This window comes from Mustela nigripes, chromosome 12 (genome assembly GCF_022355385.1).
Source record: "Mustela nigripes isolate SB6536 chromosome 12, MUSNIG.SB6536, whole genome shotgun sequence".
In the NCBI taxonomy this organism is placed as follows: Eukaryota; Metazoa; Chordata; class Mammalia; order Carnivora; family Mustelidae; genus Mustela; species Mustela nigripes.
This window is the reverse complement of record NC_081568.1, coordinates 125,255,055-125,280,948: the sequence shown is the minus strand read 5'-3', so window position 1 is coordinate 125,280,948 and position 25,894 is coordinate 125,255,055. Positions and strand designations below refer to the sequence as shown.

Sequence of the window (25,894 nt, the reverse complement as noted above, 5' to 3'; positions counted from 1 at the left end):
AGTATATTTATAGAATTAAATACTACACAGAAATTGAGAAGAAGAACAGTGAGTACACATCAAAACATGGATACATCTCAAAATACTATTCTGAGGAAAAGAAGCCTGTCACAAAAGAGAACTTGCTGTGTAATTCTATTTACATGAATTTCAAGAACTGGCAAAACTACTTGTCGATGAAAGATGATAAAAAAGTAATTACTTATGAGGGGTAGATTACTGGTTATAAGGGCCATGGGGAATATTCTGAGGTAGAAGAAAGGTAATGACCACAGCAGTCATTATACAGAGAGATACACATGTAAGATTCATTGAGTGGTGTACTTTAGATCAGTGTACTTCTATGCTTATATATCTCAATATATAATTATTCAATTATATTACATTAATTAAATTAATAATAACTTAAAATAAGACATGCCACAACAACCTCTGGTCAATAATGGTTAGTGTTGCTGACCAACTGTTGCTGCTGTCCATTGTCATCCTCAAATCTAGTTTCTTATAGTAACTACCCTTCTCTATCCCAGTACTACGACCTCTCTTTCATGGACATTTGGGTGCTATAGTTTCTTTCCTAAAGCCATACTGAAGCATATGGTTCTCTGTGAAGCTTTCTTCAGTCCATCAGCTTAGATTCATCTTGGTGTAAGGCTTCATTAGTAGGACTGGGTTCTACCTTGAGAAATAAGGTAAAAAAAAGTCTGGCTTGGGGATTCTCCCAAATCTACCTAAGTAGTTCTATCACCACCCTACCCCTCTCTTCCAAAGAATTGTGACTCTAAGAAATAGCCATGTGGCAAAATGTCTTCCCCAAGCAAACACCAGAGTATACTCTTGATTCTCTTCTCTTGATTTCCTAGAAATTGATCTCCCAAGCCCAGGACAACTGCTCTGACATGAGCATCCTACACTCACTTTACTGTCTGTTGGTTTGAAAAATCCTATGCTAAAAGTTCATAAGCTTCAATCCCTGATCTTTATTTTTTTCCACTATCTTTTTAATTTTTTTATTTCTTTATTATTTGAATTAATTAACATATAATATATTATTAGTTTCAGAGGTACAGTTCAGTGATTCATCACCAGTCTTACATAACACACAGTGCTCCTTATATCATGTGCCCTCCTTAATGTCCATCACCCAGTTATTCCATCCCCTACCCCCATGCCTCCAGCAACCTACAGTTTTTTTTCCTATGATTAAGAGTCTCTTATGGTTTATCTGCCTCTATGATTTCATCTTCTTTTATGTTTTCCTCCCTTCCCTTATAATCTTGTGCTTTAAAACTGATCTGTAGAAAAACTAATTTGAGTAATTTATAAATCAGTACATTTGTTATCACTGATATACTATGAGTGTAAAAATCTCTGATTTTCTAATCAAATCTGAGCAGTGCTTTCATTGTTCTATGATAAATATGCCTTAGGCAATGAATGTTACCGATTCAAAATGTGAAGATAGTCTGAGGATCTAATGTTTAATATGATGAGTATTGTTGATAACACTGTATTATAGAATTGAAATTTCCTAAGAGAGTGGAACTTAAATGTCCTCACCAAACAAAAACAAAGTCACCTCATATGAGGTGATAGATGTATCAATGAACTCAATGGAAGGAAATCCTTTTCCAATGTATACCTATATCAAATCATCACATTCTACATTTTAAATGTCTTACAATTTTGTCAATTATAACTTAAAAAGATAAAACAAAATGTGAAAATGAGTAGGGAAAATGAGGGAAAAGAAAAAGGAACTCCCAGGAATGAACAATAATAGAAAGTACATTAATTGGATTTCAAAGTACTACATACATACAAATACTGTCCACCTATTGAAAGAATAGATGAATTTAGCTTGCTAATGTTTATTCATATCTATTTAGTATGACCAAAAGAAAAAAAAACGGAATGCAAGCAAAAATCAGAGACTAGAGTATCCCCCACTTGCTTTTTTCTCCCTTTCAGAAGAAACCTTAGTCATTTCACAAAGAATTAGTTTAGAGAAACTTCAACAAATACCTTTATTTTGATTTAATATTTTTTACTTTGAGATTTCAGATTTTAAACCTAACTCTAATTATGTATAGGCTTTCTTTTCCTTTTTCCTTTTTTTTTTATTTTGCCTCTTTTTATGTACCTATTCTTATTTATAATACTATGGTTCAAATGTTAGTCAATTAAATCAATGCATGATCTTTCCTTTCAAACACATTTTTACTCAATAGTTTCCCTTTAAATGGCATTATGTGCCACTTAATTACACAATCCAGAAATTTATAGGGCATCCTTGATTTTTTCCTCTTCTCTCTGCCCCCAATTCATCAATTAGCAGATCCTAAGGCTTCCTTCTCTTAAATCCATTCACCTTTCCATCTTTCTTTATCACCACATTATACTAATTCACAATTCTCTCTCTTGGAATATCATAAGAGCTTCCCAACAGATCTGCAACCATTTTTCTTCCTTCTAACTTACTAGCCAAACTGTGAGTAGAAAAACTTTATCAAAATTGATAATTGCTGGGGCACCTGGGTGGCTCAGTGGGTTAAAGCCTCTGCCTTCAGCTCAGGTCATGATCCCAGGGTCCTGGGATCCACCTGGCTCTCTGCTCATCGGGGAGCCTGCTTCCTCCTCTCTCTCTACCTGCCTCTCTACCTACTTGTGATCTCTGTCTGTCAAATAAATAAATAAAATCTTTTTAAAAAATTGATAATTGCTAATTGATAAATTGATAATTGATATATAACTCTTTCATGATCAAACCCAGTGACCAACCTTGCTTGCCTCAATTCATGCCAGTTTTTTCCCTGCTCTTCATGCCTTGCTATTCTCCGCATTCTCACAACCTCTAAACACATTCCCCTTGAAGAACCACCCCCATTTCTAGGTTCACATCATCAGTGCTGCTGTCTACCCATGATTCAGTTCTCAGTTCAACAGCCACTGTTTCAGAACAGTCTTCCCTGATATCCATGCCCAATGTCAGTAACTTCATACTCAATACATTCATAACCTCTATTAATCTTTTCCAGAATTAGTGCCTCTCAAATTTGTCGGCATATTAAAATTGCCAATTACATCAAATTCTCCAAGATGGTGTTAAGTAGAAGCTAGACAGAAGCAGAGGAAGGAAAGCCCAGAGGCAGAGTCCTTGAAGGGGAATGATATAAACAAGAGCTAGAGGCAAGCACCATGATGAATAAGCTACACATTAAAAAGCCCAGGGGCACAACATCCTGATCTTATGGCTTCCAAGACCTTAGGGGTGATAGATCCAGAGCCACGGGTGTGGAGCATGAGCTCTTCTCTTCCACCTCTGCTCCAGGGTAACTCCAAGACTCATTATAATGCAGCTGCATTCCCAGCACAGCTCTTGTCAGGATGGAGAAAGGCTGCCATGACAGTTCAGGTACAAACCTTACAGAGTAAAAAACTCCCTCTCCCAACATGTGGGAATCGTCCCCCAAATTATCGGAAACAGCCTCCATTAGAAACCACCTTACTGTACTTTACAGCTCCTCCGAGCCCTGGGAGACCCAATAACAACCAAAACAAGCCAGAGGCCAGTTCACCTCCTGGAACCTGCCCCCATCCCACCTTGAGAGTGTACATTAGCTTTAATAAACTTTGTATTTGCTGCTTCCTTCCTGCTGTCTATATTCCAGCACAGATCCCCACGTAAATCTTCTTGTGGGAAATCCAAGGACCTAGACCTCCATTACATACATTGCAGAACTCTCACACAGTAATAATGGTACCCAGACATTAGTATCTTTCTAAAACTACCTTGACGATTACAATTGTTCACAAGATTGAGATCCACTATTTTAAATATGTGGTTCTCAAAGCACAGCTACATCCTACAATTGCCATCGGGAGATTTTAAGATACATTTGAGCTTCACAAAAATTAGTTAAATCAGAATCTCTGGGTATAGAGCCCAGGCACTCGAACATTATAAATGTTCCCACGTGATTCTAATACGAGACCAGGGCTGAAAACCATTCAACTAACTAGTTTAAACGTCCAGTGCCCCAAATGATTCCTGACTTACAATAGTCACAAGACAAAAATTTGGTGAGGGAAAAAAATGAATTAATTAATTAATAATTAATTAACTTTGGTTATTTTGATTATGCAATCATTCTTTTTTGCATGTAGTCTATAGTTTTTACAGAAAGCAATATAACCTTTATTTATAAACTTCAGAGGTCAGCATAGGCTTCATAGGCTTGGCAAGATTTTAATCCTGACTTTAGATTCATTCTAGATGAGCTCAAAACAAAACTGAGCAAGGAAAAAAAAAAAAAAAAAACTGAGCAGAAGGAGATGCTAAATTAAACTGAGGTAAGTATATTGTGAGATTTGAATACTGATATATATTAATAGACTACCGGTAGAATATAAAACTTCTTCATACAAGTTATCAGTTTTTCCATACATTTCTATCAATATGCCCCCAATAAGCAAACACAAAAACAGCGTGTACCATTTATTGAAAACCTACACTACAGAACCAGAAATATGTGTTTTCCAAGATATTATCTCATTTACTCTCCATACACACTCAAAAAATCTGTAATGTAAAATCTGAATCCAGTTTCTAGAGGTGAGAGAACTGAAGCTTCATAGTGTTTACAGTATTTAATTATGGTCATTCACCTAAATGATGGACAATACGGGATCATCCAGACCCATCTAACTCTGAAGCCATGCTATTTCTATTTAAGCTAAGTCCCTGCTTTCCTGTGATGTTGTTATGATCTGTTTGTCTCTTTGAAAAAAGCATCTTTGCAAGTGCCCCCATATTATTCGAGTTTCTCCAAGAAGTAGATGAATTTGCTGCAACATTCATAACAATTTTACCAACTGTTAATTTGGAAAATTTTTAGCATGTTAAGAATATATAATCACCATTCCTTATACTTCACTCCTGTTAACACATCAACACCACTTCCTTGAATTCATGCTCTTTATTTTGCAAAATACCATTTCAATTAAAAACAGTGGCTAGCTGCCAGATTCAACAGTAGTAATTGCTTGTCTTGCTAATTGAAAACCCAAACCAAAAATGACTCGGGAAGGGAATTATAATCTAATAATCTGCTTTGTAAAAAACAACATAGCCCCCAAAAGTGAAATTCAGTGGCTATCATAGTAAAAAATAAATGCCTTTGAAATTAATCAAATTATATGCTGCATTATTTAATAATCAAAACAAATACATTACATTTTTCTTCATTCCATGCCTATTTTTCCTATTTAATATATAAGTTCTAGATAGAGAAATAACATAATAACATGTTATAAAAGTACATATTTTAGTACGACTCCCCAGAAAAAATCAACAAGTATATATAATTATAGCTAAATTTATATAATAGAATTTTTGCAATCTGGTAGTGAAGCATAGGAATCAGGGACAATGGCTAGGATTTATTGTTAAGATCATGAGAAAACAAGATTTTGGGCCTAATGACCAAAGGTCCACTCTATCAGATTAGCCTTATCTTTGCATCTCAACACAAACCGGAGAACAGCACTAGAGTGCCCAATACATGATATTAATTAATCAATTACTGAACAAACAAATGTATGACATTACCAGGGGTCATATCCTCAGCTATACAAGTTGAGAACATAATCAAGATCTTTTTGTCTACTTGTTTTAAATTTTGTTATTTTTTTTGGTTTTTCAATTCCTGAATGACATTCAGTTTCTTGGGAGATGGGACACATAAGAACTCTCTTAAAAGGCTTATTTTAAGCTAGACTGATAATTTATTAGTAGTTACTATTAATTTATATATACCACTTCCTCCCAGTGTGCAGTTTCATTAGGCAAACCGAATCATATAAATTTGTCCATTAACCACAGAACAATTATAGGGAATGTTGCCATTGCTGCAAGGATATTTACATCAGGCGAGTATTTTATTCTTTAAATCTTCAGAGAGACATAAATCTAGGATATAACTAGTACTGGTCATCTGAAGCCTTGAGACATCTTTTTCCAGCAATGCTGGAAAAATACTAAGCATGTTCTGTACCCAGTGCTTCTTTTCAACATCCCTAAGTAGACATCTGTTTCTCATCACAATTTTTTAACAACTGTCATGTGATATTTACCTAGAGAGCAGCTTATAGGATACTAGTTACAATTTCAGTTAAGACTTTAGAAACAAGAAGCATATTTACAAATCCTCTCCCAGGATATAAAGTATTCCAATCTGTCAATCATTAACTCAAGAAATGTTTTGTGTTGGACATTTCTGATTTCTTCCACAGTACCAATTCCTACTTTCCAAAAGTCCTTAGTTATCCTGCTGGGAGCCACTGGTTCCAGGAAACCTTACGACAGTGGTGAAGCACATAATCTACACTAAGCCAAGCAGGTAGCCTACCCCAAGCACATGCCATGTAACCCATGCCTATTTAACTGGGGAGAATCTCAACACATGGAATGAGATATATGGAACAAAAATACAATTTTGCTTACGACTACCTAACACACTCATAAAAGACCTGGAACTCCTATGACCATTTTTCTTCCAGGCAGGAAGCTAGTCAAAGGATGGAACCAATATAGGAAATAACTCAGAGTGAAAAGTCGAAAAAACTACAGAGAAAAATAGAATGAAATCCTGACATTATAAACCTCTGGATCAAACAGCACCTACACCTGCACCACCTTTGGAATTTCAACAGCTCAGTTGCCAGGCAATCTGCTCAGCTGTGCAAGGCTCCATGCCCAAAAGGGAACTCCACACTTGGTTTAATGCTCTGCTGTTGCCTTCTTAAAATTGTTACAAACTTTTATCTCAGGGCCTACCTTTCTAAGTGAGATCCTCTGTAACTATAGACCTTGTCTCTGAGCAAAAAAGATACACCTGGCAGCAACTAGCACAGGAGGGGTTGTCAAAGCAACATGTGCCTGCCTAGCCCTCTCCAGGACTCCCGAGACTCTGAGAGAATAAGCTGACCACGACCTGGGTACAGATCCACAGCAGCAGGTGCAGAAACAGCAGCTGGGGTGGCAGTGAAGGGAAGGGGAGTTGAGAGGAATGTCTTCTGATGAGGGCAGTGCATGGGGTTTGGCTCATCTCTCTGCACCCAACTGCACAAATGTTAACTCTGGGGACTGTGGGAACCAGAGGCAATAAATCACAAGTAAATAAAAGAATATATTCAGACATCCCAATAAAACATGTTAAGGAATTATTAAAATCCTTCAAAGAGTTCAGACGCTCTGCTTTAAAAAACTGCTGCAACCTGAAATACTGCAAAGCAAATATCCACAGGCTTAAAGAAACAGAAATTAAATTTAAAGATAGTCATGTCACAGTACCGTGTCAGTAGATAAGCTTCCGCACTGTGGTTAAGAAACCAAGGCTTTTTCCTCCCTGTGCTCCACAATTTCACCAAGTCTTCTGGATCACCTGCATCCACACGAGAAAACAAGAATTCTTTTAATTTTATGAAGAATACAGAAGAGTCCATACGAGATTTTAGAGGTCATATCTGGTAGCGCTGAACATGATTTCTGCCCAAACTTCTCTGATCACAAGTCAGTCACATGCCCGCACTAAAGGCAAGGGTTTGCAGCTGGATACAGGGCAATGGTGTTGCAAGGAAGCAGGGAAGCCAGATATTGGTGAGCACTACCACTTTCCACCCCAAGATGTTTACGCAGAATTAATGGTTCTCCCCTTACGTGTCCTCTCTGCTTTCCGATTCGGGGACTGTCCCATGCCAACCTTCCTCCACAGCTACACACGGAGACAAAAAGCAATTTGTATTTCCTGTTCCCATTTCTTTATATCCTATTCTCTCTTCATCCTACTGGAATCTGGCTTCTGTCGCTACTACTTTAATGAATACGTTTTAACTAAGTGACAAATGATCTCTTTTGTAACTCATTTCTTCTCTCGCCCCCTCCCCCACACCCTCTGGACGGGGGCGGGGCTCTTCCCAGCCAATGGCGGCGTGTCTCCAGACAGAAGCCTCCACCTCTCACTTCTCAGGACCTCCTCGCCTCTCTTCGTTGCCTAAATATCCTCAGGCCAAGACCACCGCCTCTTAAAGCCCCCACCCCGCCTCGAGCCCCAGGGAGCCCATATCCTCCTACCTGCATCTCCTCAGCCCCCTCCCCACATTTCCCGGGACCATCCTCTGACTCAGTCCTAGCCCCTAGATTGTGTTCCCAGGTACCCTTCCCTTAAAGTATCTCCATGCAGCCTTCGCCTTTCTCCCCCAACCCACCTGGGGCCAGGGACCTCGACCACACTCCCAAGAGTCCCGCGGCCGGCAGTAACTGGGCCTCCGGGCGGCGCAGACGGACTTCCGGTTGGGGGAAAGGGCGCCCTCTGGTGGCTGGAGCAGCCAGCGTAGCAAGACGCTGCACTTGGCAAAGCCTGCGGCAGAGCTCTTGCCAATGACGTTGTGAACACAACAGTTAATGGGCAACCTTCAGCCTTTAATTGAAATAGTAGTACATTTGGCTGATTCTCTCAGTCCGATTCAGTTATGCCTTGACCTGTGGTACTTTTAACCTTTTAGTCATCACCATTATGGAATTTGACACATCGCATCTTAAATACCTTGTCTGTCTTGCGTAGGTACCTAGAGGTCGTTGGGAAGCATTCTTTTCCATTTTTGCAACTTTGATCCCTGTTGCCCTGTATGGAACTTATCAGCATCTCAATAAATGCCGGTTGACAAACAGGCAAATGCGTAGCCATGTTGTTTTTATTTTTATTTTTTTTTAAGATTTTATTTATTTATTTGACAGAGATCACAAGTAGGCAGAGAGGCAGGCAGAGAGAGAGAGGAGGAAGCAGGCTCCCTGCTGATCAAAGAGCCCGATGCAGAGCTCGATTCCAGGACCCCGGGATCATGACCTGAGCAGAAGGCAGAGGCTTTAACCCACTGAGCCACCCAGGCGCCCCCATGTTGTTTTTAAAATACGGGGCATCCAGGTAAGGGTGTCTAATAGGTTGACCATTACATACAAAACTAATTGATCAAAAAGCCTTTCTTCGCGGGGCACCTGGGTGGCGCTGTGGTTTGGGCCTGCGGCTCCTGGTTTCAGCTCAGGTCCTGATCTCAGGGAGGTGAGATCAAGCCTGCTTCCCACTGGTGCCCAGGGAAGATTGGGCTTGAGTTCTTTCTCTCTTTCACAGTCCCTCTGCCCTCCCCGGGCCATCTCTCTTTTTTTTTTTTTTTTTTTTTTTTAATTTTTTATTTTTTATAAACATATATTTTTATCCCCAGGGGAAGTGGTGATGCAACATGGAGGCTTAAGTGGGTAGAAGAATAAATGAAACAAGATGGGATTGGGAGGGAGACAAACCATAAGTGACTCTTAATCTCTCTTTTTAAAATAAATAAATAAATCTTCTAAAATATTTAAAAAATAAAAAATAAAAGCATGTCTTCCCTAGTTGGCAGTCATCCACAAATATGCAAAAGTTGAAATTCATGTGTATATATTTGCGGTTTACTTAGCTCCTAGAATCTATGAGTTGATAATTTTCATCAAATTAGCAACATTTTTTGTGACACTTAAATAAATACTGTTTCCCACGCTATTTTAGGAAAGTTAATTATACCTATATTAGGCTATTCAAAGTTGTCCCACAGGTATATATGTATTTTTTATTCTCTCCTTCCCCTCCCCCATTTCGGAGAGTTCTTATAGCTTCAAATCTCCTATGTCCTTTATAATATCTAATCTCCCATTAATTCCAGTAATTTTCTTTCTCAGATAAGAGTGAATAGCAAAAGTTTAAGTAGAATCAAGAGGACAGGGGTAATAAATGATAAGTAGATAAGTAGAGTCAGACAAGAAAATGCCCATAAGATATCTTTGGATTCCCCAGTTACGGTATGTTTGGAAACGAAGTAAAAGTGAAAGTTCGCTTATAAGTGGTCTGTAAGCATTGTGATAGCCAATATAGAATATTCTCTCAAAAATTTCAACTGTAAACTAGAGAAAGAAAGGATAGTAGGGAGTATAATGGTGTGAGAAATGAAGTTTTTGTTGTTCTCTATTTATAATGTGGGGGAAATTAGCAATTGCTTATATGTTAGAGGAAAAGGGCCAAATGATAAGATATTGTTACAGATAGAAATAGAATAGACTGATGGAGCACAGTTTCCAAAGAGAGATCAGAGTGTTCATGCCAGAGTTTGAATAGAGAGAGAAAGAACTGATAGAGATGTCTATAACTTTGTAGTTTGAAAAGGAAGGAGGAATGCTTCCTTTGCCAAAATATGGAATTTTGGCAAAGAACTTCTAGATTTTCTGTGAATTAGGAAAGTAGTTTGCTGAATGAGTGCTTAAATAGACTCAAGTGCAGAGGAAAGTGACAAAAATATGAGTATATACATCCAGGGAGAAAAAGCTGGGTAAATAATTTTATATTTGTTTTTGTTGGAATTTTTTTTTAAGATTTTATTTATTTGAGAGAGAGAGCATAAACAAGGGGAGGGGCAGAGGGAGAGAGAGAGTGGGACAACCAGGCTCCCTGCTGAGCACAGAGCCCACTGTGGCACTCAATCCCAGGACCTAAGATCATGACCAGATCTGAAGTCAGACAAAACCAACTGAGCCAGACAGGCGCCCCAACAATTTTATCTTTGAATTTAAATAAAAAATAAAACCTGGGGAACAATGAACGTCCTGCTCAGCTAAAGACTTAAAATTATAAATTTGAAGTAAAACTCAATCCTAGAGTTAGATTCCCCCCCCCCATTCCGTTATACTATTTATAAGCCACAGAAATAGAGAAGGATGGAGTGAACAGAATCAAAGCTGAAATCTTACAAGGTGGCCGTGATGAAAGAGAAATCAGGTAAGATTAAGGTGATAGCCCAAGGAGTTGAGTGCGTAAAAGGAAGAAAGGAAACTCAGTAAGGACTAGTAGCATCCAGATAAATAAAGCAAAGGACTGGGAATCGTAGGGGTGCGGAAGAGCAAAAGGAATGGCAGCACGCTGGTGAGAAATCCAAAGAAATGGAAAACTGTGCAGAAGTGGATTAGTGGACTCCACGATTTCACAGTTGAAAAAACTGTCAGTTAGGACAGGCTGTCCTGTGTGACCCCTCGGTGTGGGTTGCTGCTTAAGGGGAATGGAGATTCACTAGGAAAATCAAACGGGCAAAGTGCTGGATTCATTATGTGAACAGCCCTGAGGTTCCCAGGGTAACTTGAGAAACCTGAAGGAGAGAAGAAGACCCTGAGTTAGTTATCAAATTCTCAGAAGAATATATGGACAGTGTTGGCCAAGAGTGGGTAGTCCTGAGCATTCAAGAAGGAGGCCTTTTGATTATGAGTGGAAGATGCATCCTTATCCTCACCCTCACTATGAAGTGTGTAGGGGATGAGAGAAGGAACAGACCTCTCTACGGAGAAAAATAATGGAAACAGGGCCAGTGAAATCTTTCCACCTAATTTCACAGATTTTATTTGTATTTCTAATTGTTTCAATGTCAACTGACTTTGTCTTTGAATTCTAGGGAACGCCTTATTTAATTAAATCACACAGAGAATCCTAATAGGCTATCTACTGGAACAGGAGGAAAAACACTTAGTCACATTAGTCAATGCAGGCAGTGGGAATGGCAATCAGGAAAATCATGTAGGTAATAAACACAAATTTCCCTATGAATCGACCCAAAGGGCAAGGGAACCAAATCACGATCAGGTTGGCATGTACCTGCAAAGAGAGTTTACTCCAAACAATGCTCATTCTGAGGCTATTCCTTGATTTTTATTCATAAATATAATTTAAAAACAAAGAAACCGATATTTTTTTCATACTGAAATGAAAAAACATCATCCCAACTCTTCTTTTTTTTTTAAATATATTATTTATTTATTTATTTATTTATTTATTTGACAGAGAGAGATCACAAGTAGACAGAGAGGCAGGCAGAGAGAGAGAGAGAAGCAGGTTCCCCGCTGAGCAGAGAGCCCTATGCGGGACTCGATCCCAGGACCCTGAGATCATGACCCGAGCCAAAGGCAGTGACTTAACCCACTGAGCCACCCAGGCACCATCCCCCCAACTCTTCTTAATGCTCCAGGGAGGCACATCCTCCTCAGATGCCCAGGGTACAGATTTCACTCTCTGTTGCCCTTTGGGCCAGGACAATCTTCACCAACTTGCAGCCAGAACAGTGGCAGAGGGCCCTATGCACAGTAAAGGCCCAACACTTGGGTTTTAATGTGACTTGGATCACTGACTTGAAGTTCTTAATAATTTTATCTTTGAATTTGACCTTTGCATAGCTCAGGGACCTAGAATGTCTCTTCACCTGCAGTCCCATCCCCCTCCACCTCTGCTGGACAAGTTCTCAACCTCTTCCTCTCCCTCTCCCTGCCTGCCCAATGATGGCATGGGCCCTCTGTCACCAGCTAGGGCCTGCTCATGAGTATGCAGAGGGTGGAGGTCAGGCACATTCACCCTGGTGGGACTTGGCGGCGATCATTCCTCCCCAGATGGTAGAGGCTTGGGACATTCTACAGGAGTCTCTCACTCACCTTGGGCTATGTAGCTAGTGCCTCCAGAAGCAAGTCTTAGTGCCCTTTGTGGTGTTGGCCTGACTTCCCTGCTCTTTGAGATTCAGCATGTTGGTCTGAAGCCTGGCAGGACCTGGGGATCCAGCAACAGGTGAGCCATGCAAGCACACTCAAGTGATGGGACAGGGCCCTGATGGGCCTGGGAATATCCACAATCACCCTCCAGATATCCTCCTGCCCAAAGAGCATGCAAGTGAATAGTCAACTTAAAACTATTTGAAAAGGATGCTACATTTTCATGTTGCATTGAGCCCCACAAAGTATGTAGCTGATCTTTCTCTGAGCTCTCAGCAACAGGAAACAATGTGAAGAGTTTAAGCCACTCACTTGCATGTGGCAGATTCTGCAGAAGGTTCATAAGAACGTTCCACCGTTCTTCCATAGACAAACGGTCCCTCTCTTCCCATAGATATTCTAGTGAGATAGATCTGTGTTTGTGCCTGTGTCTGTGATATCTTAAGTGCTGGAGACTGAAAATTATATAAGGTGTAATACTTATGAATTGAACGACTTAAGTATCCTGAAACATCATTGTAAATGGTGAGTTCACACCTTCTCTAAGTGTGTTATTGAAAGCTTCTGTTAAATAAATGTTTATTTCAGATTTTGTGCTCTGATAATTTTTTTTTTCAAAAATGAATTTTTTCACACTTTGTTTCAAAAATAAAAATCTATTAATCTTTTTAATGCTTTAGATCAAATGTCTTCTCTCTGCCCCCGTTTTAATTAATATAACTTGTCTTAATATCCTAGATAAGGTTTTTTACCACCCCTCTATCAATAATGGACCTCTAATTTTAAGGGAATTCAGACTTTTATGCAAGACACAACAGACTATTGCAACATCACTTGTGTCATAAAGGGATTTTTGCCATATGAAGAAAAATAATTCATCTATCTCTGAAAGAGAATTTTTTCTTTCTAGAATTTTACCATTGGATAAGACTAGAATATAGGTTCCCAAGACAAGAAATGAGAAAAACTTAAGTGGTAATTGCTAAACCAGAGAGCCCATTTAGATCAAAGAGATACGTTTAAAGGACTAAAGGTAAAATATGTTTTTATTATAGCTTTTAGCTTGCTTAAAGATCTATTGCCTTTGAGGTTGAAAAAGCACTCCAAAGAGGGCAATAATGATTCCAGAAACAGAGATTATACTCTATTGATGATGTCCTTCCCTACCCTCCTGTAAGTGGCTTTCCATTACTGATATATACCAGACCAAATTGTGTACTTTCTCTATGAATAATGAAAGCAGGCATAAGCACAAGAAATATAAGGGGACTGTTGTAAACAGATACTTCTCTTTCATTACCACTGTTTTATTAACAAATCACTTCCATTAAAGAGATTATGAGATTGCAAAAAGCAATCCAAAATGAAATAGTCCAGGCCTAACTTTCATTTTGTAATGAATTGAAATGATTTGTCTGCAGTCGATTCAGTTCCTCATTGTTTCTGTGACTGTGCTCAGTCCATTTTGTATCTTGAATTGTGAGTGTGCTCTCCCCAGTGGGGTATGTGAAGCATCTTTTCTAGGAGAAAAGGATGTTTCCAATTAAATCAAGATATACATTTCTCACCTCCTAATGCAGAAAGTGGTGTGTTATATGTAATATACCTTACACTGCAACAATGTATTCAAGAGCCCCATACTTCTTACTGTAGTTATCCTACAATGCAATAGCTTGTGACTAAACTATAAGCTTTTTTAACAGTCACGACTCCACAACTTACTATTTGCATCATTTTAATTTTTTTTCTTTCTTTCTTTCTTCCTTTTTTTTTCTTTTCTTTTCTTTTTTTTTTTTTTTTTTTTTTTTTTTTTTTTTTTTTTTTTTTTTTTGTTTTTTTTTTTTTTTTTTGTAGTGTTGTAGTGAGAGAGGAGTTTGGTTGGGGGTGAGGGGAGAAGAGAGAGAACTTTACTTCACATCCAGTACCAAGCCCAGCACAGAGACCAGGGCAGAGCCCAGCACAGAGCACCCACCCTAGGCCTCCATCTCACAATCCTGAGATCATGACCTGAGCCAAAATCAAGAGCCAGAACTTCTGGGGAGAGCCACAAAGTGTCCTGTTTCAAACTTTTTTAAGTGAGAGGAACCAAATGTAGAAAATAGGTCTTTTGCTTCAAAGCCGATAATTACAGGGGATTATCCAGATATATACAATCTTTTCTTTAAGGTGATAAAAAGAGATGTTAGTCCTATTTTCTTTCATTTTGGAGCTTGAAAAAACAAAATGTTGGCAATATTCTACCAGTCCCCAAACGGATTTTTAATATAATTTTTTTATTTTTTTATAAACATATATTTTTATCCCCAGGGGTACAGGTCTGTGAATCACCAGGTTTACACACTTCACAGCACTCACCAAAACACATACCCTCCCCAATGTCCATAATAGCACCCCCTTCTCCCAAACGCCCTCCCCCCAACAACCCTCAGTTTGTTTTGTGAGATTAAGAGTCACTTATGGTTTGTCTCCCTCCCAATCCCATCTTCTTTCATTTATTCTTCTCGTACCCACTTAAGCCCCCATGTTGCATCACCACTTCCTCATATCAGGGAGATCATATGATAGTTGTCTTTCTCTGCTTGACTTATTTCGCTAAGCATGATACGCTCTAGTTCCATCCATGTTGTCGCAAATGGCAAGATTTCATTTCTTTTGATGGCTGCATAGTATTCCATTGTGTATATATACCACATCTTCTTGATCCATTTATCTGTTGATGGACATCTAGGTTCTTTCCATAGTTTGGCTATTGTGGACATTGCTGCTATAAACATTCGAGTACACGTGCCCCTTTGGATCACTACGTTGTATCTTTAGGGTAAATACCCAATAGTGCAATTGCTGGGTCATAGGGCAGTTCTATTTTCAACATTTTGAGGAACCTCCATGCTGTTTTCCAGAGAGGTTGCACCAGCTTGCATTCCCACCAATAGTGTAGGAGGGTTCCCCTTTCTCCGCATCCTCGCCAGCATCTGTCATTTCCTGACTTGTTGATTTTAGCCATTCTGACTGGTGTGAGGTGATATCGCATTGTGGTTTTGATTTGTATTTCCCTGATGCCGAGTGATATGGAGCACTTTTTCATGTGTCTGTTGGCCATCTGGATGTCTTCTTTGCAGAAATGTCTGCTCATGTCCTCTGCCCATTTCTTGATTGGATTATTTGTTCTTTGGGTGTTGAGTTTGCTAAGTTAACGGATTTTTAAAATGGGCCTGGTCTATGGAAACCAGAAATCTGAAAAATTACAGTTCCTAAAGAAACCTAGATAACAACTCACATGAATAACCTCGAGTACAAAGACTCAGGAAATAAGGGAAATTAAACAGAATTGGTTTCCTATGGAATGAACACTTGATATATAATTGAATAAATTTCAATTTTTGGAAAAGTCGTTTGAGGTTTGACAGTCCTCAGAATTTCCCGTATCTGCATACTATTGTGTTTAAACTTTCTGCGTATTATACACTTAATAGACTTCATTAACAAGGTTCTACCAGTCGGTCAACATTTTACATCAAACTTAAAATGTAACTGAATCCTGCAAAACGCAAGTAAATTACTATTTTTTATTTGTTCTGATATGTTTGAAGAACTTTATGTATTTCCAAAATAATTCAGTTTTTTGCTTAGACAATCAAAGCAGCAAATACTTAGAATAAATTTGAAAGGGGCGCCTCGGTGGCTCAGTCCTTAAGCCTCTGCCTTCAGCTCAGGTCATGACCCCAGGGGCCTGGAATCTAGACCCTCATCCAGCTCCAGGCTCCCTGCTAGGCAGGAAGCCTGCTTCTCCTTGCCCTGTTTGTTTTCCCTCTCTTGCTGTGTCTCTTTTTTGTCAAATAAATAAAATCCTTTAAAAAATAATAATAAATTTGAAAAACAGAAAATTATAAAGAATAAAATAACCAGTAAAGTCCTAACAAAAGATATTACTCATTATTTTACAATTGTTTTTTTAAGCATTCTAATATGGGGATTTTACTGTTCATTCGGATGTCTTTTTTTCCAGAAATGTATAATTTAAAAGAGAATTCTAGGGTGCCTGGCTGGCTCAGTTAGTAGAGCATGCAACTCTTGATCACTGGGTTATAAATTCAAGCTGCATGGTAGGTGTAGAGATTACTTAAAATGATGTCTTAAAAAAACACAAAACATAAAAATGTAATAAAAGGAGATTTCTAGATAACAAAGCAAGATTACAAAATCTACATCCCTCAGTATTAGACAAAAACTTTAAAAAGCAGAAATAACCAGAGAGAAATTTCAACATCTGCAAAACAAACCAAGTTAGAAGTAAAATTTAATGCCATAATCTCTGAAAAATCTCAACCAAGGAAAGAATTCTGCTATGTCAATGTTTCTGTTATAACACATTTGTATCATTTCTGGACAGAATGTGAGTCAAGGAAATCTCCAAAAGTCTCACCAATACCCACCAGTTTGAAGACCAGTGGATAAACATGGTAAGCAGATAATCTAAGAAAAGCAGAAGCTAAACCCCTCTAGAGTAAGAGCCTCCAGCCATTTACAAGTATTGCATGATGAGCTGTGGGGAGTGATCTGAGGCACCCAAGTCTTCTGCCAAAGGATCATGATATTCCCTCTAGCTAAGTCCAGACAACTCTAGTTCATACCATGTCACATAAGCTAAGAAGTGTAAGAAGTGCCCAGGATATTAAACAAAAGCTACATATAATTCCAGCAAAGATCTTACTCCCAAGTGGACCAAAAAGTCACATCTCTAGTTACAAACCAGAGGTAGGTAGAGGATGAAAGATGGGTTTCAAACATAGTAGTCATGGAGTTGAGGAGAATTAATCCACATGATGTAACAACAAACAAAGGTTTTAGCAAAGTGAGATGAGAGAAAGAAAATATTTAGCAAGTAAGCAAGTATACCACAGAAATGGATAAAAGAAATGTACAACACATTTTTAAAACTGTCAGAATCCAATCTAAAAGGAAACACAATGCAAAAAAAAGGAAAAGAAAAAAAAAAAGCAACAGCTTATTGAGAGTGCCTCACAACCAAGAAAAAACAGGAATATTACAGTGAAGTGGACCCCAAAAAACTTATAGAAATAAAAACTGAATTAGAAACATGTGGAATAGATAACTATGCCCAAAAATCATAGTATTGATATAAATGATGCTGAGAAAGGAGAATCCAACAAATGAATAAAAATCTGTCATAATAAAAGTATATATAAATATTAAAATGGCACATTGCATTTTTAAATAATGTAACATATAATATTGAAAATATTGTGATTATACCATCAGACTTGAAAAATAAAGAACTCTTCAGGATCCTTGCAGAAAATGTCACCATTGGGGGTTAAAGGTGGACCCAGTCAATTGGCCTCAGGTTTTCCCACAAGAAGTTTCAGATAGCAGTGAACAAATTATCTGTAGATCTGCAAGGAATATATGTTGATGCAAGAAAATTACAAACAGTGAACTTTTGTTCACATACAATAGCAGTAAAAGAAATACTCCTGAAAATTCATGAATCAGAGGGCTCTGTGTGTAAAATAAATACAAATATATTATATATAATAAATACTCATTTATTTTTATACATAAATAAATAAGTAAAAAGGGAGAAAGGGGTTGGGGAACTAGGAACAATATTCTACTAATGCATTATTTCTGGATGGAGACATGTTTTAGTTAATTTCCTGGTTCTTCCCCCTTACATCTTAAAATGATGTTTAGGTACTATTTGGTACAAAATAATTAACTGATCATTCTAAAAAGTGTAAAGTATAATTTTAAATTATTGCCTAATGTGCATTTTGTGTATATACTATATATAATTATAATAGTTTACATTTCATTTCTAATTTTTGTTACTGTCAATCACACTGTGATGAATATCTTTATATAAAATCTTTGTATCACTGATTATTTTTTGGAACTGAGTCTAAGAACTATGTCCTCAAAAAAAATTTTTTTAAGTTACTCAAGATAGTAATATATTGCTTTGCAGAGAGATTGTCTCCATTTACCCTTCCATAGAAAATGAAAAGTGTTTATCAGACTATACTCTTTCCTTGATTAAATATTTAAATATTTTACATTTTTACTTTCTAGGCATATTTTTATACTAATTATCTTTTCACATCTACCATCTGTTACTAAAAAGCCTTTTTAAAGTATAAAATAAAGATAACTGGGGCACCTGCATGGCTTAGTCAGTTAAGTATCCAACTCTGGTTTTCGGCTCAGGTCATGATCTCGGGGCCGTGAAATTGATCCCCTGTCAGGCTCTGTGCTGGGTGTGGAGCCTGCTTAAGATTCTCTCCCTCCTCCTCTCTCCCCATGCTCACTCTTTCTCTCTCTAAAAAGTAATAGGGTAAAATTTACCTTTAAAAAATAAAATAAAGGATAACTAAGATAATCAATTTACATGGATTTTTTTTTAAACTTTAGATAGAGGTTATCATACTGAATATGGGATTCCCATTCAGTACTATCGTAATAAGTTCACCCCTATTACTGAGCACAGCTACAATTCAATTGTTTTTCCTGATACCTAATATTCCCTTATGTGGTTATAATAAAACATATTTATCTATTATTTATGGAAGTTATGATATTTGATATTCTATTACAAAAAGTATGTTTCTGCACCTTAATTGTATGTTTCCTGATGAACTTTCAAAAGAGTTTCTTTGTATAAATACTTAGAAGTTGAACTATTGGATCTTAGAGGAAGCAAAAGCCCATTTTTACAAGATAATGTCAAACTGGCTCCCATACTGATTACCCAGTTTATGCTTCTGCCAGCAGAATTGACCCCCGGGACCTACCTTATCTGTAAAACTCAGTGTAGGCAGATTTAACTTCCTTCCTCTGACTGGATGGATCTAAAATAGTATCTCATAGCTATCTTGACTTAGAGTTTTGTGATACTAATGAAGTTTGGCACATCACATCTTTTTTTTAGCCATTTGTATTACTTTTCTTGCAAAATACCGTTCATGTCTGGAGATTTTTTTCAGTTCTGTTTGTTTATTAACCCCAAGAGTCTTCATAAATTTGGAAATTAATACTTTTTGCTTACATGTGCCACAAATATCTTCTTCCAGTTCGTGTTCTATCTTCTCACTTTCTCTAAAATGCATTTTCACAAGCTTGAGTTCTTTTTTCTCCTTTTTAAATTTTTTTAAATTTTTCATTATGTTCAGTTAGCCAACATGTATTACATCATAATTTTTTGTTGTAGAGCTAAAGTTCTTAATTTTTTATATTACTAAGTTTTTCAATCTTTTACTGCCTTGCTTCTTGTATAAGAAATCTACTTTTCCACATCCCCAAAGGTAATAGTCACTCCTTTGGTCAATAACCTGCCATCCCACGTCTTTCATACAGCAAAGCTCCTCCTACATAGAAATCCTCTCTACTATTTGCAATTGTCTGTCCCAGAATCACTCCTAAACAATCTTAATATTTTTGTTTTCTAAGAGGCTTTTTAAAAATTTTTAATGGAAATATTTATTTTATTTTATTATTTTTTTATTATGTTATGTAAGTCACCATACAATACATCATTAGTATTTGATGCAACCTTTTGATTCCAAGATTCACTGTTTACATATAACACCCAGCGCTCCACACAACCTGTGCCCTTCTTAATACCCATCACTGGGTCAACCCATCCTCCCACTCCCCTCCCCTTTAAAACCCTCAGTTTGTTTCTTAGAGTCCACAGTCTCTTATGGTTTATCTCCCTCTCCTGCTTCCCCCTCCTTCATTTTTCCCTTCCTTCTTCCAATGTCCTCCATGCTATTCCTTATCCCCAGTGTTCATAGGAGGAATGCCCACAATAGCCAAACTGTGGAAAGAGCCAGGATGCCCTTAACAGACAAATGGTTAAAGAAGATATGGTCCATAGAGACAATGGAATATTAGTCAGCCATCAGAAAGGATGAACACACAACTTTTGCATCTAAGTCTTTTTAATTTGCTTTTTTAAAATTTTCTTTTATTGGGGTGGTTTTACTCCTCTTGGCTCTTTGTACTTCCATATAAGTTTTAGAAACAGTTTATTGTTTAAGAAGAAACTTGTTTGGGGCTCCTGGGTGGTTCAGTCGGTTAAGCATCTGCCTTTGGCTCAGGTCATGATCCTAGGGTCCTGGGATCAAGTCCCACATCAGGCTCCCTGCTCTGTAGGGAGTCTGCCTCTCCCTCTACCTCTCTGCCACCCCCGCTCATTCTCTCTCTCCCTCTCAATAAATAGACAAAATATTTAAAAGAAAAAAAGAACAAACTTGTTTGAGCAACCTTGAATCTATATCTACGCAGTATTGGCACTATTAAAGTATTTAAAGTACATAAACATTAACTATCTCTTCAGTTATATGTCTTCATGTAAGAGTTACTCTGAACGATAATTTATTTTAAAGATTTATTTATTTATTTGAGAGAGAGAGAGAGAGAAAAGGGAAGGATAGAAGGAGACAATCCCCAAGCAGACTCCATACTGAGAGCAGAGGCCGATACGGGACTTAATCCCATGACCCATGAGATCACGCCAAGACCTGGAGACTTAACTGACTCAGCGACCCAGGTGCCCCCGTATGATAATTTTTATGAATGTTAAGAGTTATCATTTTTAAAGTTTTTATTCGTTTATAGTTATATCCAATGGGATTTAAAAAGAAACATAATATCTGAAATTTGGAATATATTAATCATTTCTCTATACCATTTGATGACAGGTAGTTTTTTTCTCTAAAACATAATTACATAAATATATGTGTTATATGTAATATATAACACAAAATATATGAATATATATTAGGTATGATAAGAAGCATATATACACAGATAAATTATAATGCAATTTATATTTATCTAATATAAAATACATATATAGAATTATATGCAATATAAAATGTCAAGGATATCTACATAATTTATAATTACTTATATTACTCAAGTAGGAAATATACCTCTCTATTATTAATTCATTTTGATTTTTCAAACATTGATAACATTATTTCAAAGTATCTCATTAATATTCCTTATTGATACTTCTTTGTATTTATAACATCCTTGTGTCATGAAGCTATCTCATTTGGAGGGAAAATACTAATCGTACTAATACTAAGCTTCAGCAAAGATTGCAGTCTCTTTTATAAGGTATACATTTTTTGTTGTTTAATACTTCCCTTCTATTTTGTGTTCTTCTTCAAGAACACTATTGCCATTCTGTTTTCTTATTTTGCATATGGTAATTCTCCATCTTTGACCAACTTTTTTTAACTATTTCAGATGTACCTCTGTACACAGCATGTAGTTATATTGGTATTAAAAATAGATTTTTAGTTTTACATCTAGATTGTTAGTTTCTTGGGAGGTAGAACTGGACCTTACATGTCTTTATATCTCCTGAGTAGTCTACACTGTTCTCGACATGAGAGAAGCCCTATAGGATTTTGATCTATTAATTCTGACATAGCATCATTTATGAATTGTCAATATAAACTATTGTATTTGAAAAATCCAAGGACACTTTGCCTTAGATCTTAGTTTTCTATCACAATGCTATTTAACCTCCCTCAACTACTCTTCTCTTAGCTGAAAAAGAAGAAAAATTATATTTACTCATCAGGAAAGCTGTTAGAAGTGCCCAGAGTAAAAGGCATTTAGAGAAATACTTGGTAACATTGCCATGTCTTCTATAAAAGCAAGCACAGGTGCTATTGGTTTTTCATAAAATAAATTTCCAGAGCCTAGACACTCTTTATTCACCATAGAGATCACAGTTTAAACTTCCTCTAAGATGGTATGAAAGCTTCCTATGATTCAAGTCTAGCCAGGAACCAGAGAACTGAATTAATTGGTTAAGTCTGCTCAAGGTGACAAGCGGCGGCTCACAGACAAAACATTTAGAAACTAGGCTGAAAACGCTACATCTAATTTTACTTAGGATGTAAGAAGAGATCCAGAAGACTGGTCTGTTTACTAGTAACATAACATGTATCCCCACGCTATTCTCAGATCATCTAGGAGGAGGTGTGCTCTTGGACGAAGAAGGCAGTTCGTCTCCAGGGGTCTTTACCTAATTATTATAAAAATATGTTTGTGGCATAATGTAAAGTTTGACACACAAAAATGGTGATATTTTTGTCACACATGTAGACACTGTTATTTAATGTAATATAAAAAGAAAGCAAACGAATTTTTAGCAGTCTAAATTATAATACAGCACGTTCTTTTTTTAATTCAGTTTCTTGGTAGATAATTCATTAGGCACAGAGTTATAATTCTTTCAAAGCTCTGTATGCCACGTGCACTGACTCACACATCTCATATACTCTGTGTGGGAGGGTTTGTGTAAGGAATGTGCAACAGAAGAGTATGTTGCAGACAGAGAAGGAAATAAAAAGCACAAATTCTGGTGGCTTCATAGGGGCCATCTAAACTCTTCCAGGAAAATCCCTGAACATAAAACCTTGCCATGCAGACAGTGGTAATCCTTCCATTTAATTTCCTATTTTCTTTTATGCCTTGATTAGCAGTCTGTGTAATCATTCATTTATTTTTGGAGTTGTGTGGCCTCTAGTGGTGTATGGAAAAAACGTACAATGAAAATATTGCAAGACTTTATACCGCTATCCCCTGAGATACTCAGCAGAGTATTATCTTAACTTAAAACAATTATATATGCATGACTTTGACTTAATGCAATGCTTTTATTTAACAATTTTAGATTTTGGTCCCACTTGTTCCAAAGCTGCTGCTACTTCTAGACATATATTTATAGGAAAATGATATGGATATATTCTATTTCTCTTCATGTATTTCTTACATTTTTTCCCCAGAGGTAAGCATCAATATTTAGACTTTGTAAGAAGATACTTTCCCCAAGTTACTAACAATTATTTTTCAAAAGAGTGTAGTCAAACTATTAAAATTTGCTTAGGAGTGTTACAGACATTTTACTTTATTTTTTTAAAGATTGTGTGTATTTATTTTAGAGAGAGAAAGAGAGAGCAAAGGGTGGAGCAGAGAGGGAGGAACAAGCAGACTCTACACTGAGCACAGAGCCCTAGGCGGTGCTCAATCCCACAGCCCTGAGATCATGACCTCAACCAAAATCAGGAGCCAGATGCTAAACTGAGTCACCGAGGTGCCCCTAGGCATTTTATTTTTAATCAAAAATTCCTTTTTGATTAATTTAATTTAAAATGTTTATTTTCTAGATGACCTGCTTTCCCCCCAAACTTCTAAAGCATTTACAAATCATAACACTAGGTCAGTCAGAATAAGCTGATAGGAATCAAAACAAGTATCACTTTGTTTAATATGAAAAACTGCTATTTGCATCTTATTCAGACTCACCATATGTTGAAAGACCCTAAATGGAAGACTAATTAAGCTAAACCAAATTGTGAACTAATTTACGAATGTGTTCTTCAAGAAATATTGGACTAGCTAGTTAATATCTTTGAAATGATACATGATTTTAATTATATTCTATTTCAATCAACTGGATCGCTTCACTATTCTGACAAAAAAAATAGTATTGACTGAAAAGAAAACTCCAACAAGTAAGAAAAATGTACAATTTGCCACAATAGGCCATTTGGCACTAGTGTCTTTCAACATATGGTACTACATGCGGAACAGGGATTGCCTTTGGGATTGCCAAGATCTCTTCTGAGATGTTCTTTGTTTCTATTTCAAAACCTTACAGATCAAGTCTAAAAAAAAAAAAAAAAAAAAAAAAACACGGAAAGCAGACAATAATATACTCCATAGTTAAATTATTTTCAAATTTATTACAATATATTAACCTGCTGCTAGAGTTATTCACCAGACTACAGATTTTATTTATTTTTTATTTTTTAAAAAGATTTTATTTATTTATTTGACACAGAGAGAGAGATCACAAGTAGGCAGGTAGGCAGAGAGGGAGGCAGAGGGAGAGGGGGAAACAGGCTCCCTGCTGAGCAGAGAGCCCGATGCGGGGCTTGATCCCAGGACCCTGAGATCATGACCCAAGCCGAAGGCAGAGGCTGAACCCTCTGAGCCACCCAGGTGCCCCTAGGCTACAGACTTTAAAGACATTTCCCAATTCATCATGTTTACTAGCACAACTCCCCTCAGATTATAATGAAGACATCTATAACTAGAGATTAGAAGATAAAGACAATGCTGTACTTAGTGAGAAACAGAGAGTGGTAAGAAGATACAAACTAGGTGTCTACTGATGCCCTTCACAAGAGAAGATCATTCTGCAGCTTTATCACACTTACACTAGAAGATAGCTGAAGAAAATGAAGCATAGGAATATGTAAGCTATGTGGTGGCAGTTATTGGAAATGGGTTTTTGATTTAGTTGCCAGCTGAGAATTCAGAAACAAAATAAAACCCTTTCATGGCCATCAGAAAATATGACTTTCTAAATAAGAATAATGAAAATTGTCTACATAAATGACCCCCATGTTAATTCATCTAACATCCTTCATAGCCAGAATAGCACTATTTTAATAGAATTCTGATGGTGAATGTCTAGCATTGAAAAGTCATTTGTATACACGCATAAAACCATATTATATAAAACTGTGAGAAATGCCATTCCCATAATGAAATTGACAAGGCAAAAGTGGATACTCTTTGAAAGAGCAAAATTCTTTACAGTTGCCAGCCTCCCCTAATGCTGGTATTACCAAGGTGTTTAGTGATGAGTGAAATTCAGCTATATTTGGCTAGAGTAAATTTCTGGGTCCAAGAGAGTGGTTAAAAGGATGTGCACTGAGGAAAGGTTTATATTTGGGGTATATTTTGAAGTCAATAGAGTCAGCTGTCATGTTTGAGTTTCTATTTAATTTATTCTTGTTAATCAGTGTTTATCAACCATATTAATTTTTTTAATGTTTTATTATTGGGGTACCTTGGTGGTTTGGTTGGATACGCATCCAACTCTTGACTTTGGCTCAGGTCATGATCTCAGGGTCATGAGGTCAAGCCCTGCAGAGGGCTCTGCTCTCAGTGGAGTCTGCTTCTCTCTCTCTCTCCCTCCCCGTGTGCCCCTCCCTTCACTCATGCTCTCTCTCTCTCTCTAAAATAAATAAATAAATCTTTAAAAAAATTAAAAACTAAAGTATTTTATTATGGATTTTTTCAAATATGGGCAAAACATACACAAACTACTATGATGAATTTCCATATAAATAATATCCATCTTCAAACATATTGTGTTTTGTATTCTTTATTAGGATCAAGATGTAAAAAGTTTGCTTAAATAGAGACCATATGAAAAATAGCATCAGA

The 25,894-nt window shown here is 37.0% G+C and overlaps 1 long non-coding RNA gene across 1 annotated transcript in view; it reads right to left on the bottom strand.

Annotated features, from left to right (window-relative positions):
- LOC132028010 (uncharacterized) overlaps nt 1-8,348 on the bottom strand; it is a 372,003-nt gene extending 363,655 nt beyond the window's left edge. The window contains exons 1-2 of the long non-coding RNA XR_009407313.1: nt 8,269-8,348; nt 7,355-7,445 (exon numbers count right to left, since the gene is read on the bottom strand). This is a non-coding gene — a long non-coding RNA (uncharacterized LOC132028010). The remainder of the gene's footprint in view (nt 1-7,354; nt 7,446-8,268) is intronic.
- Nucleotides 8,349-25,894: the final 17,546 nt, after the last annotated feature.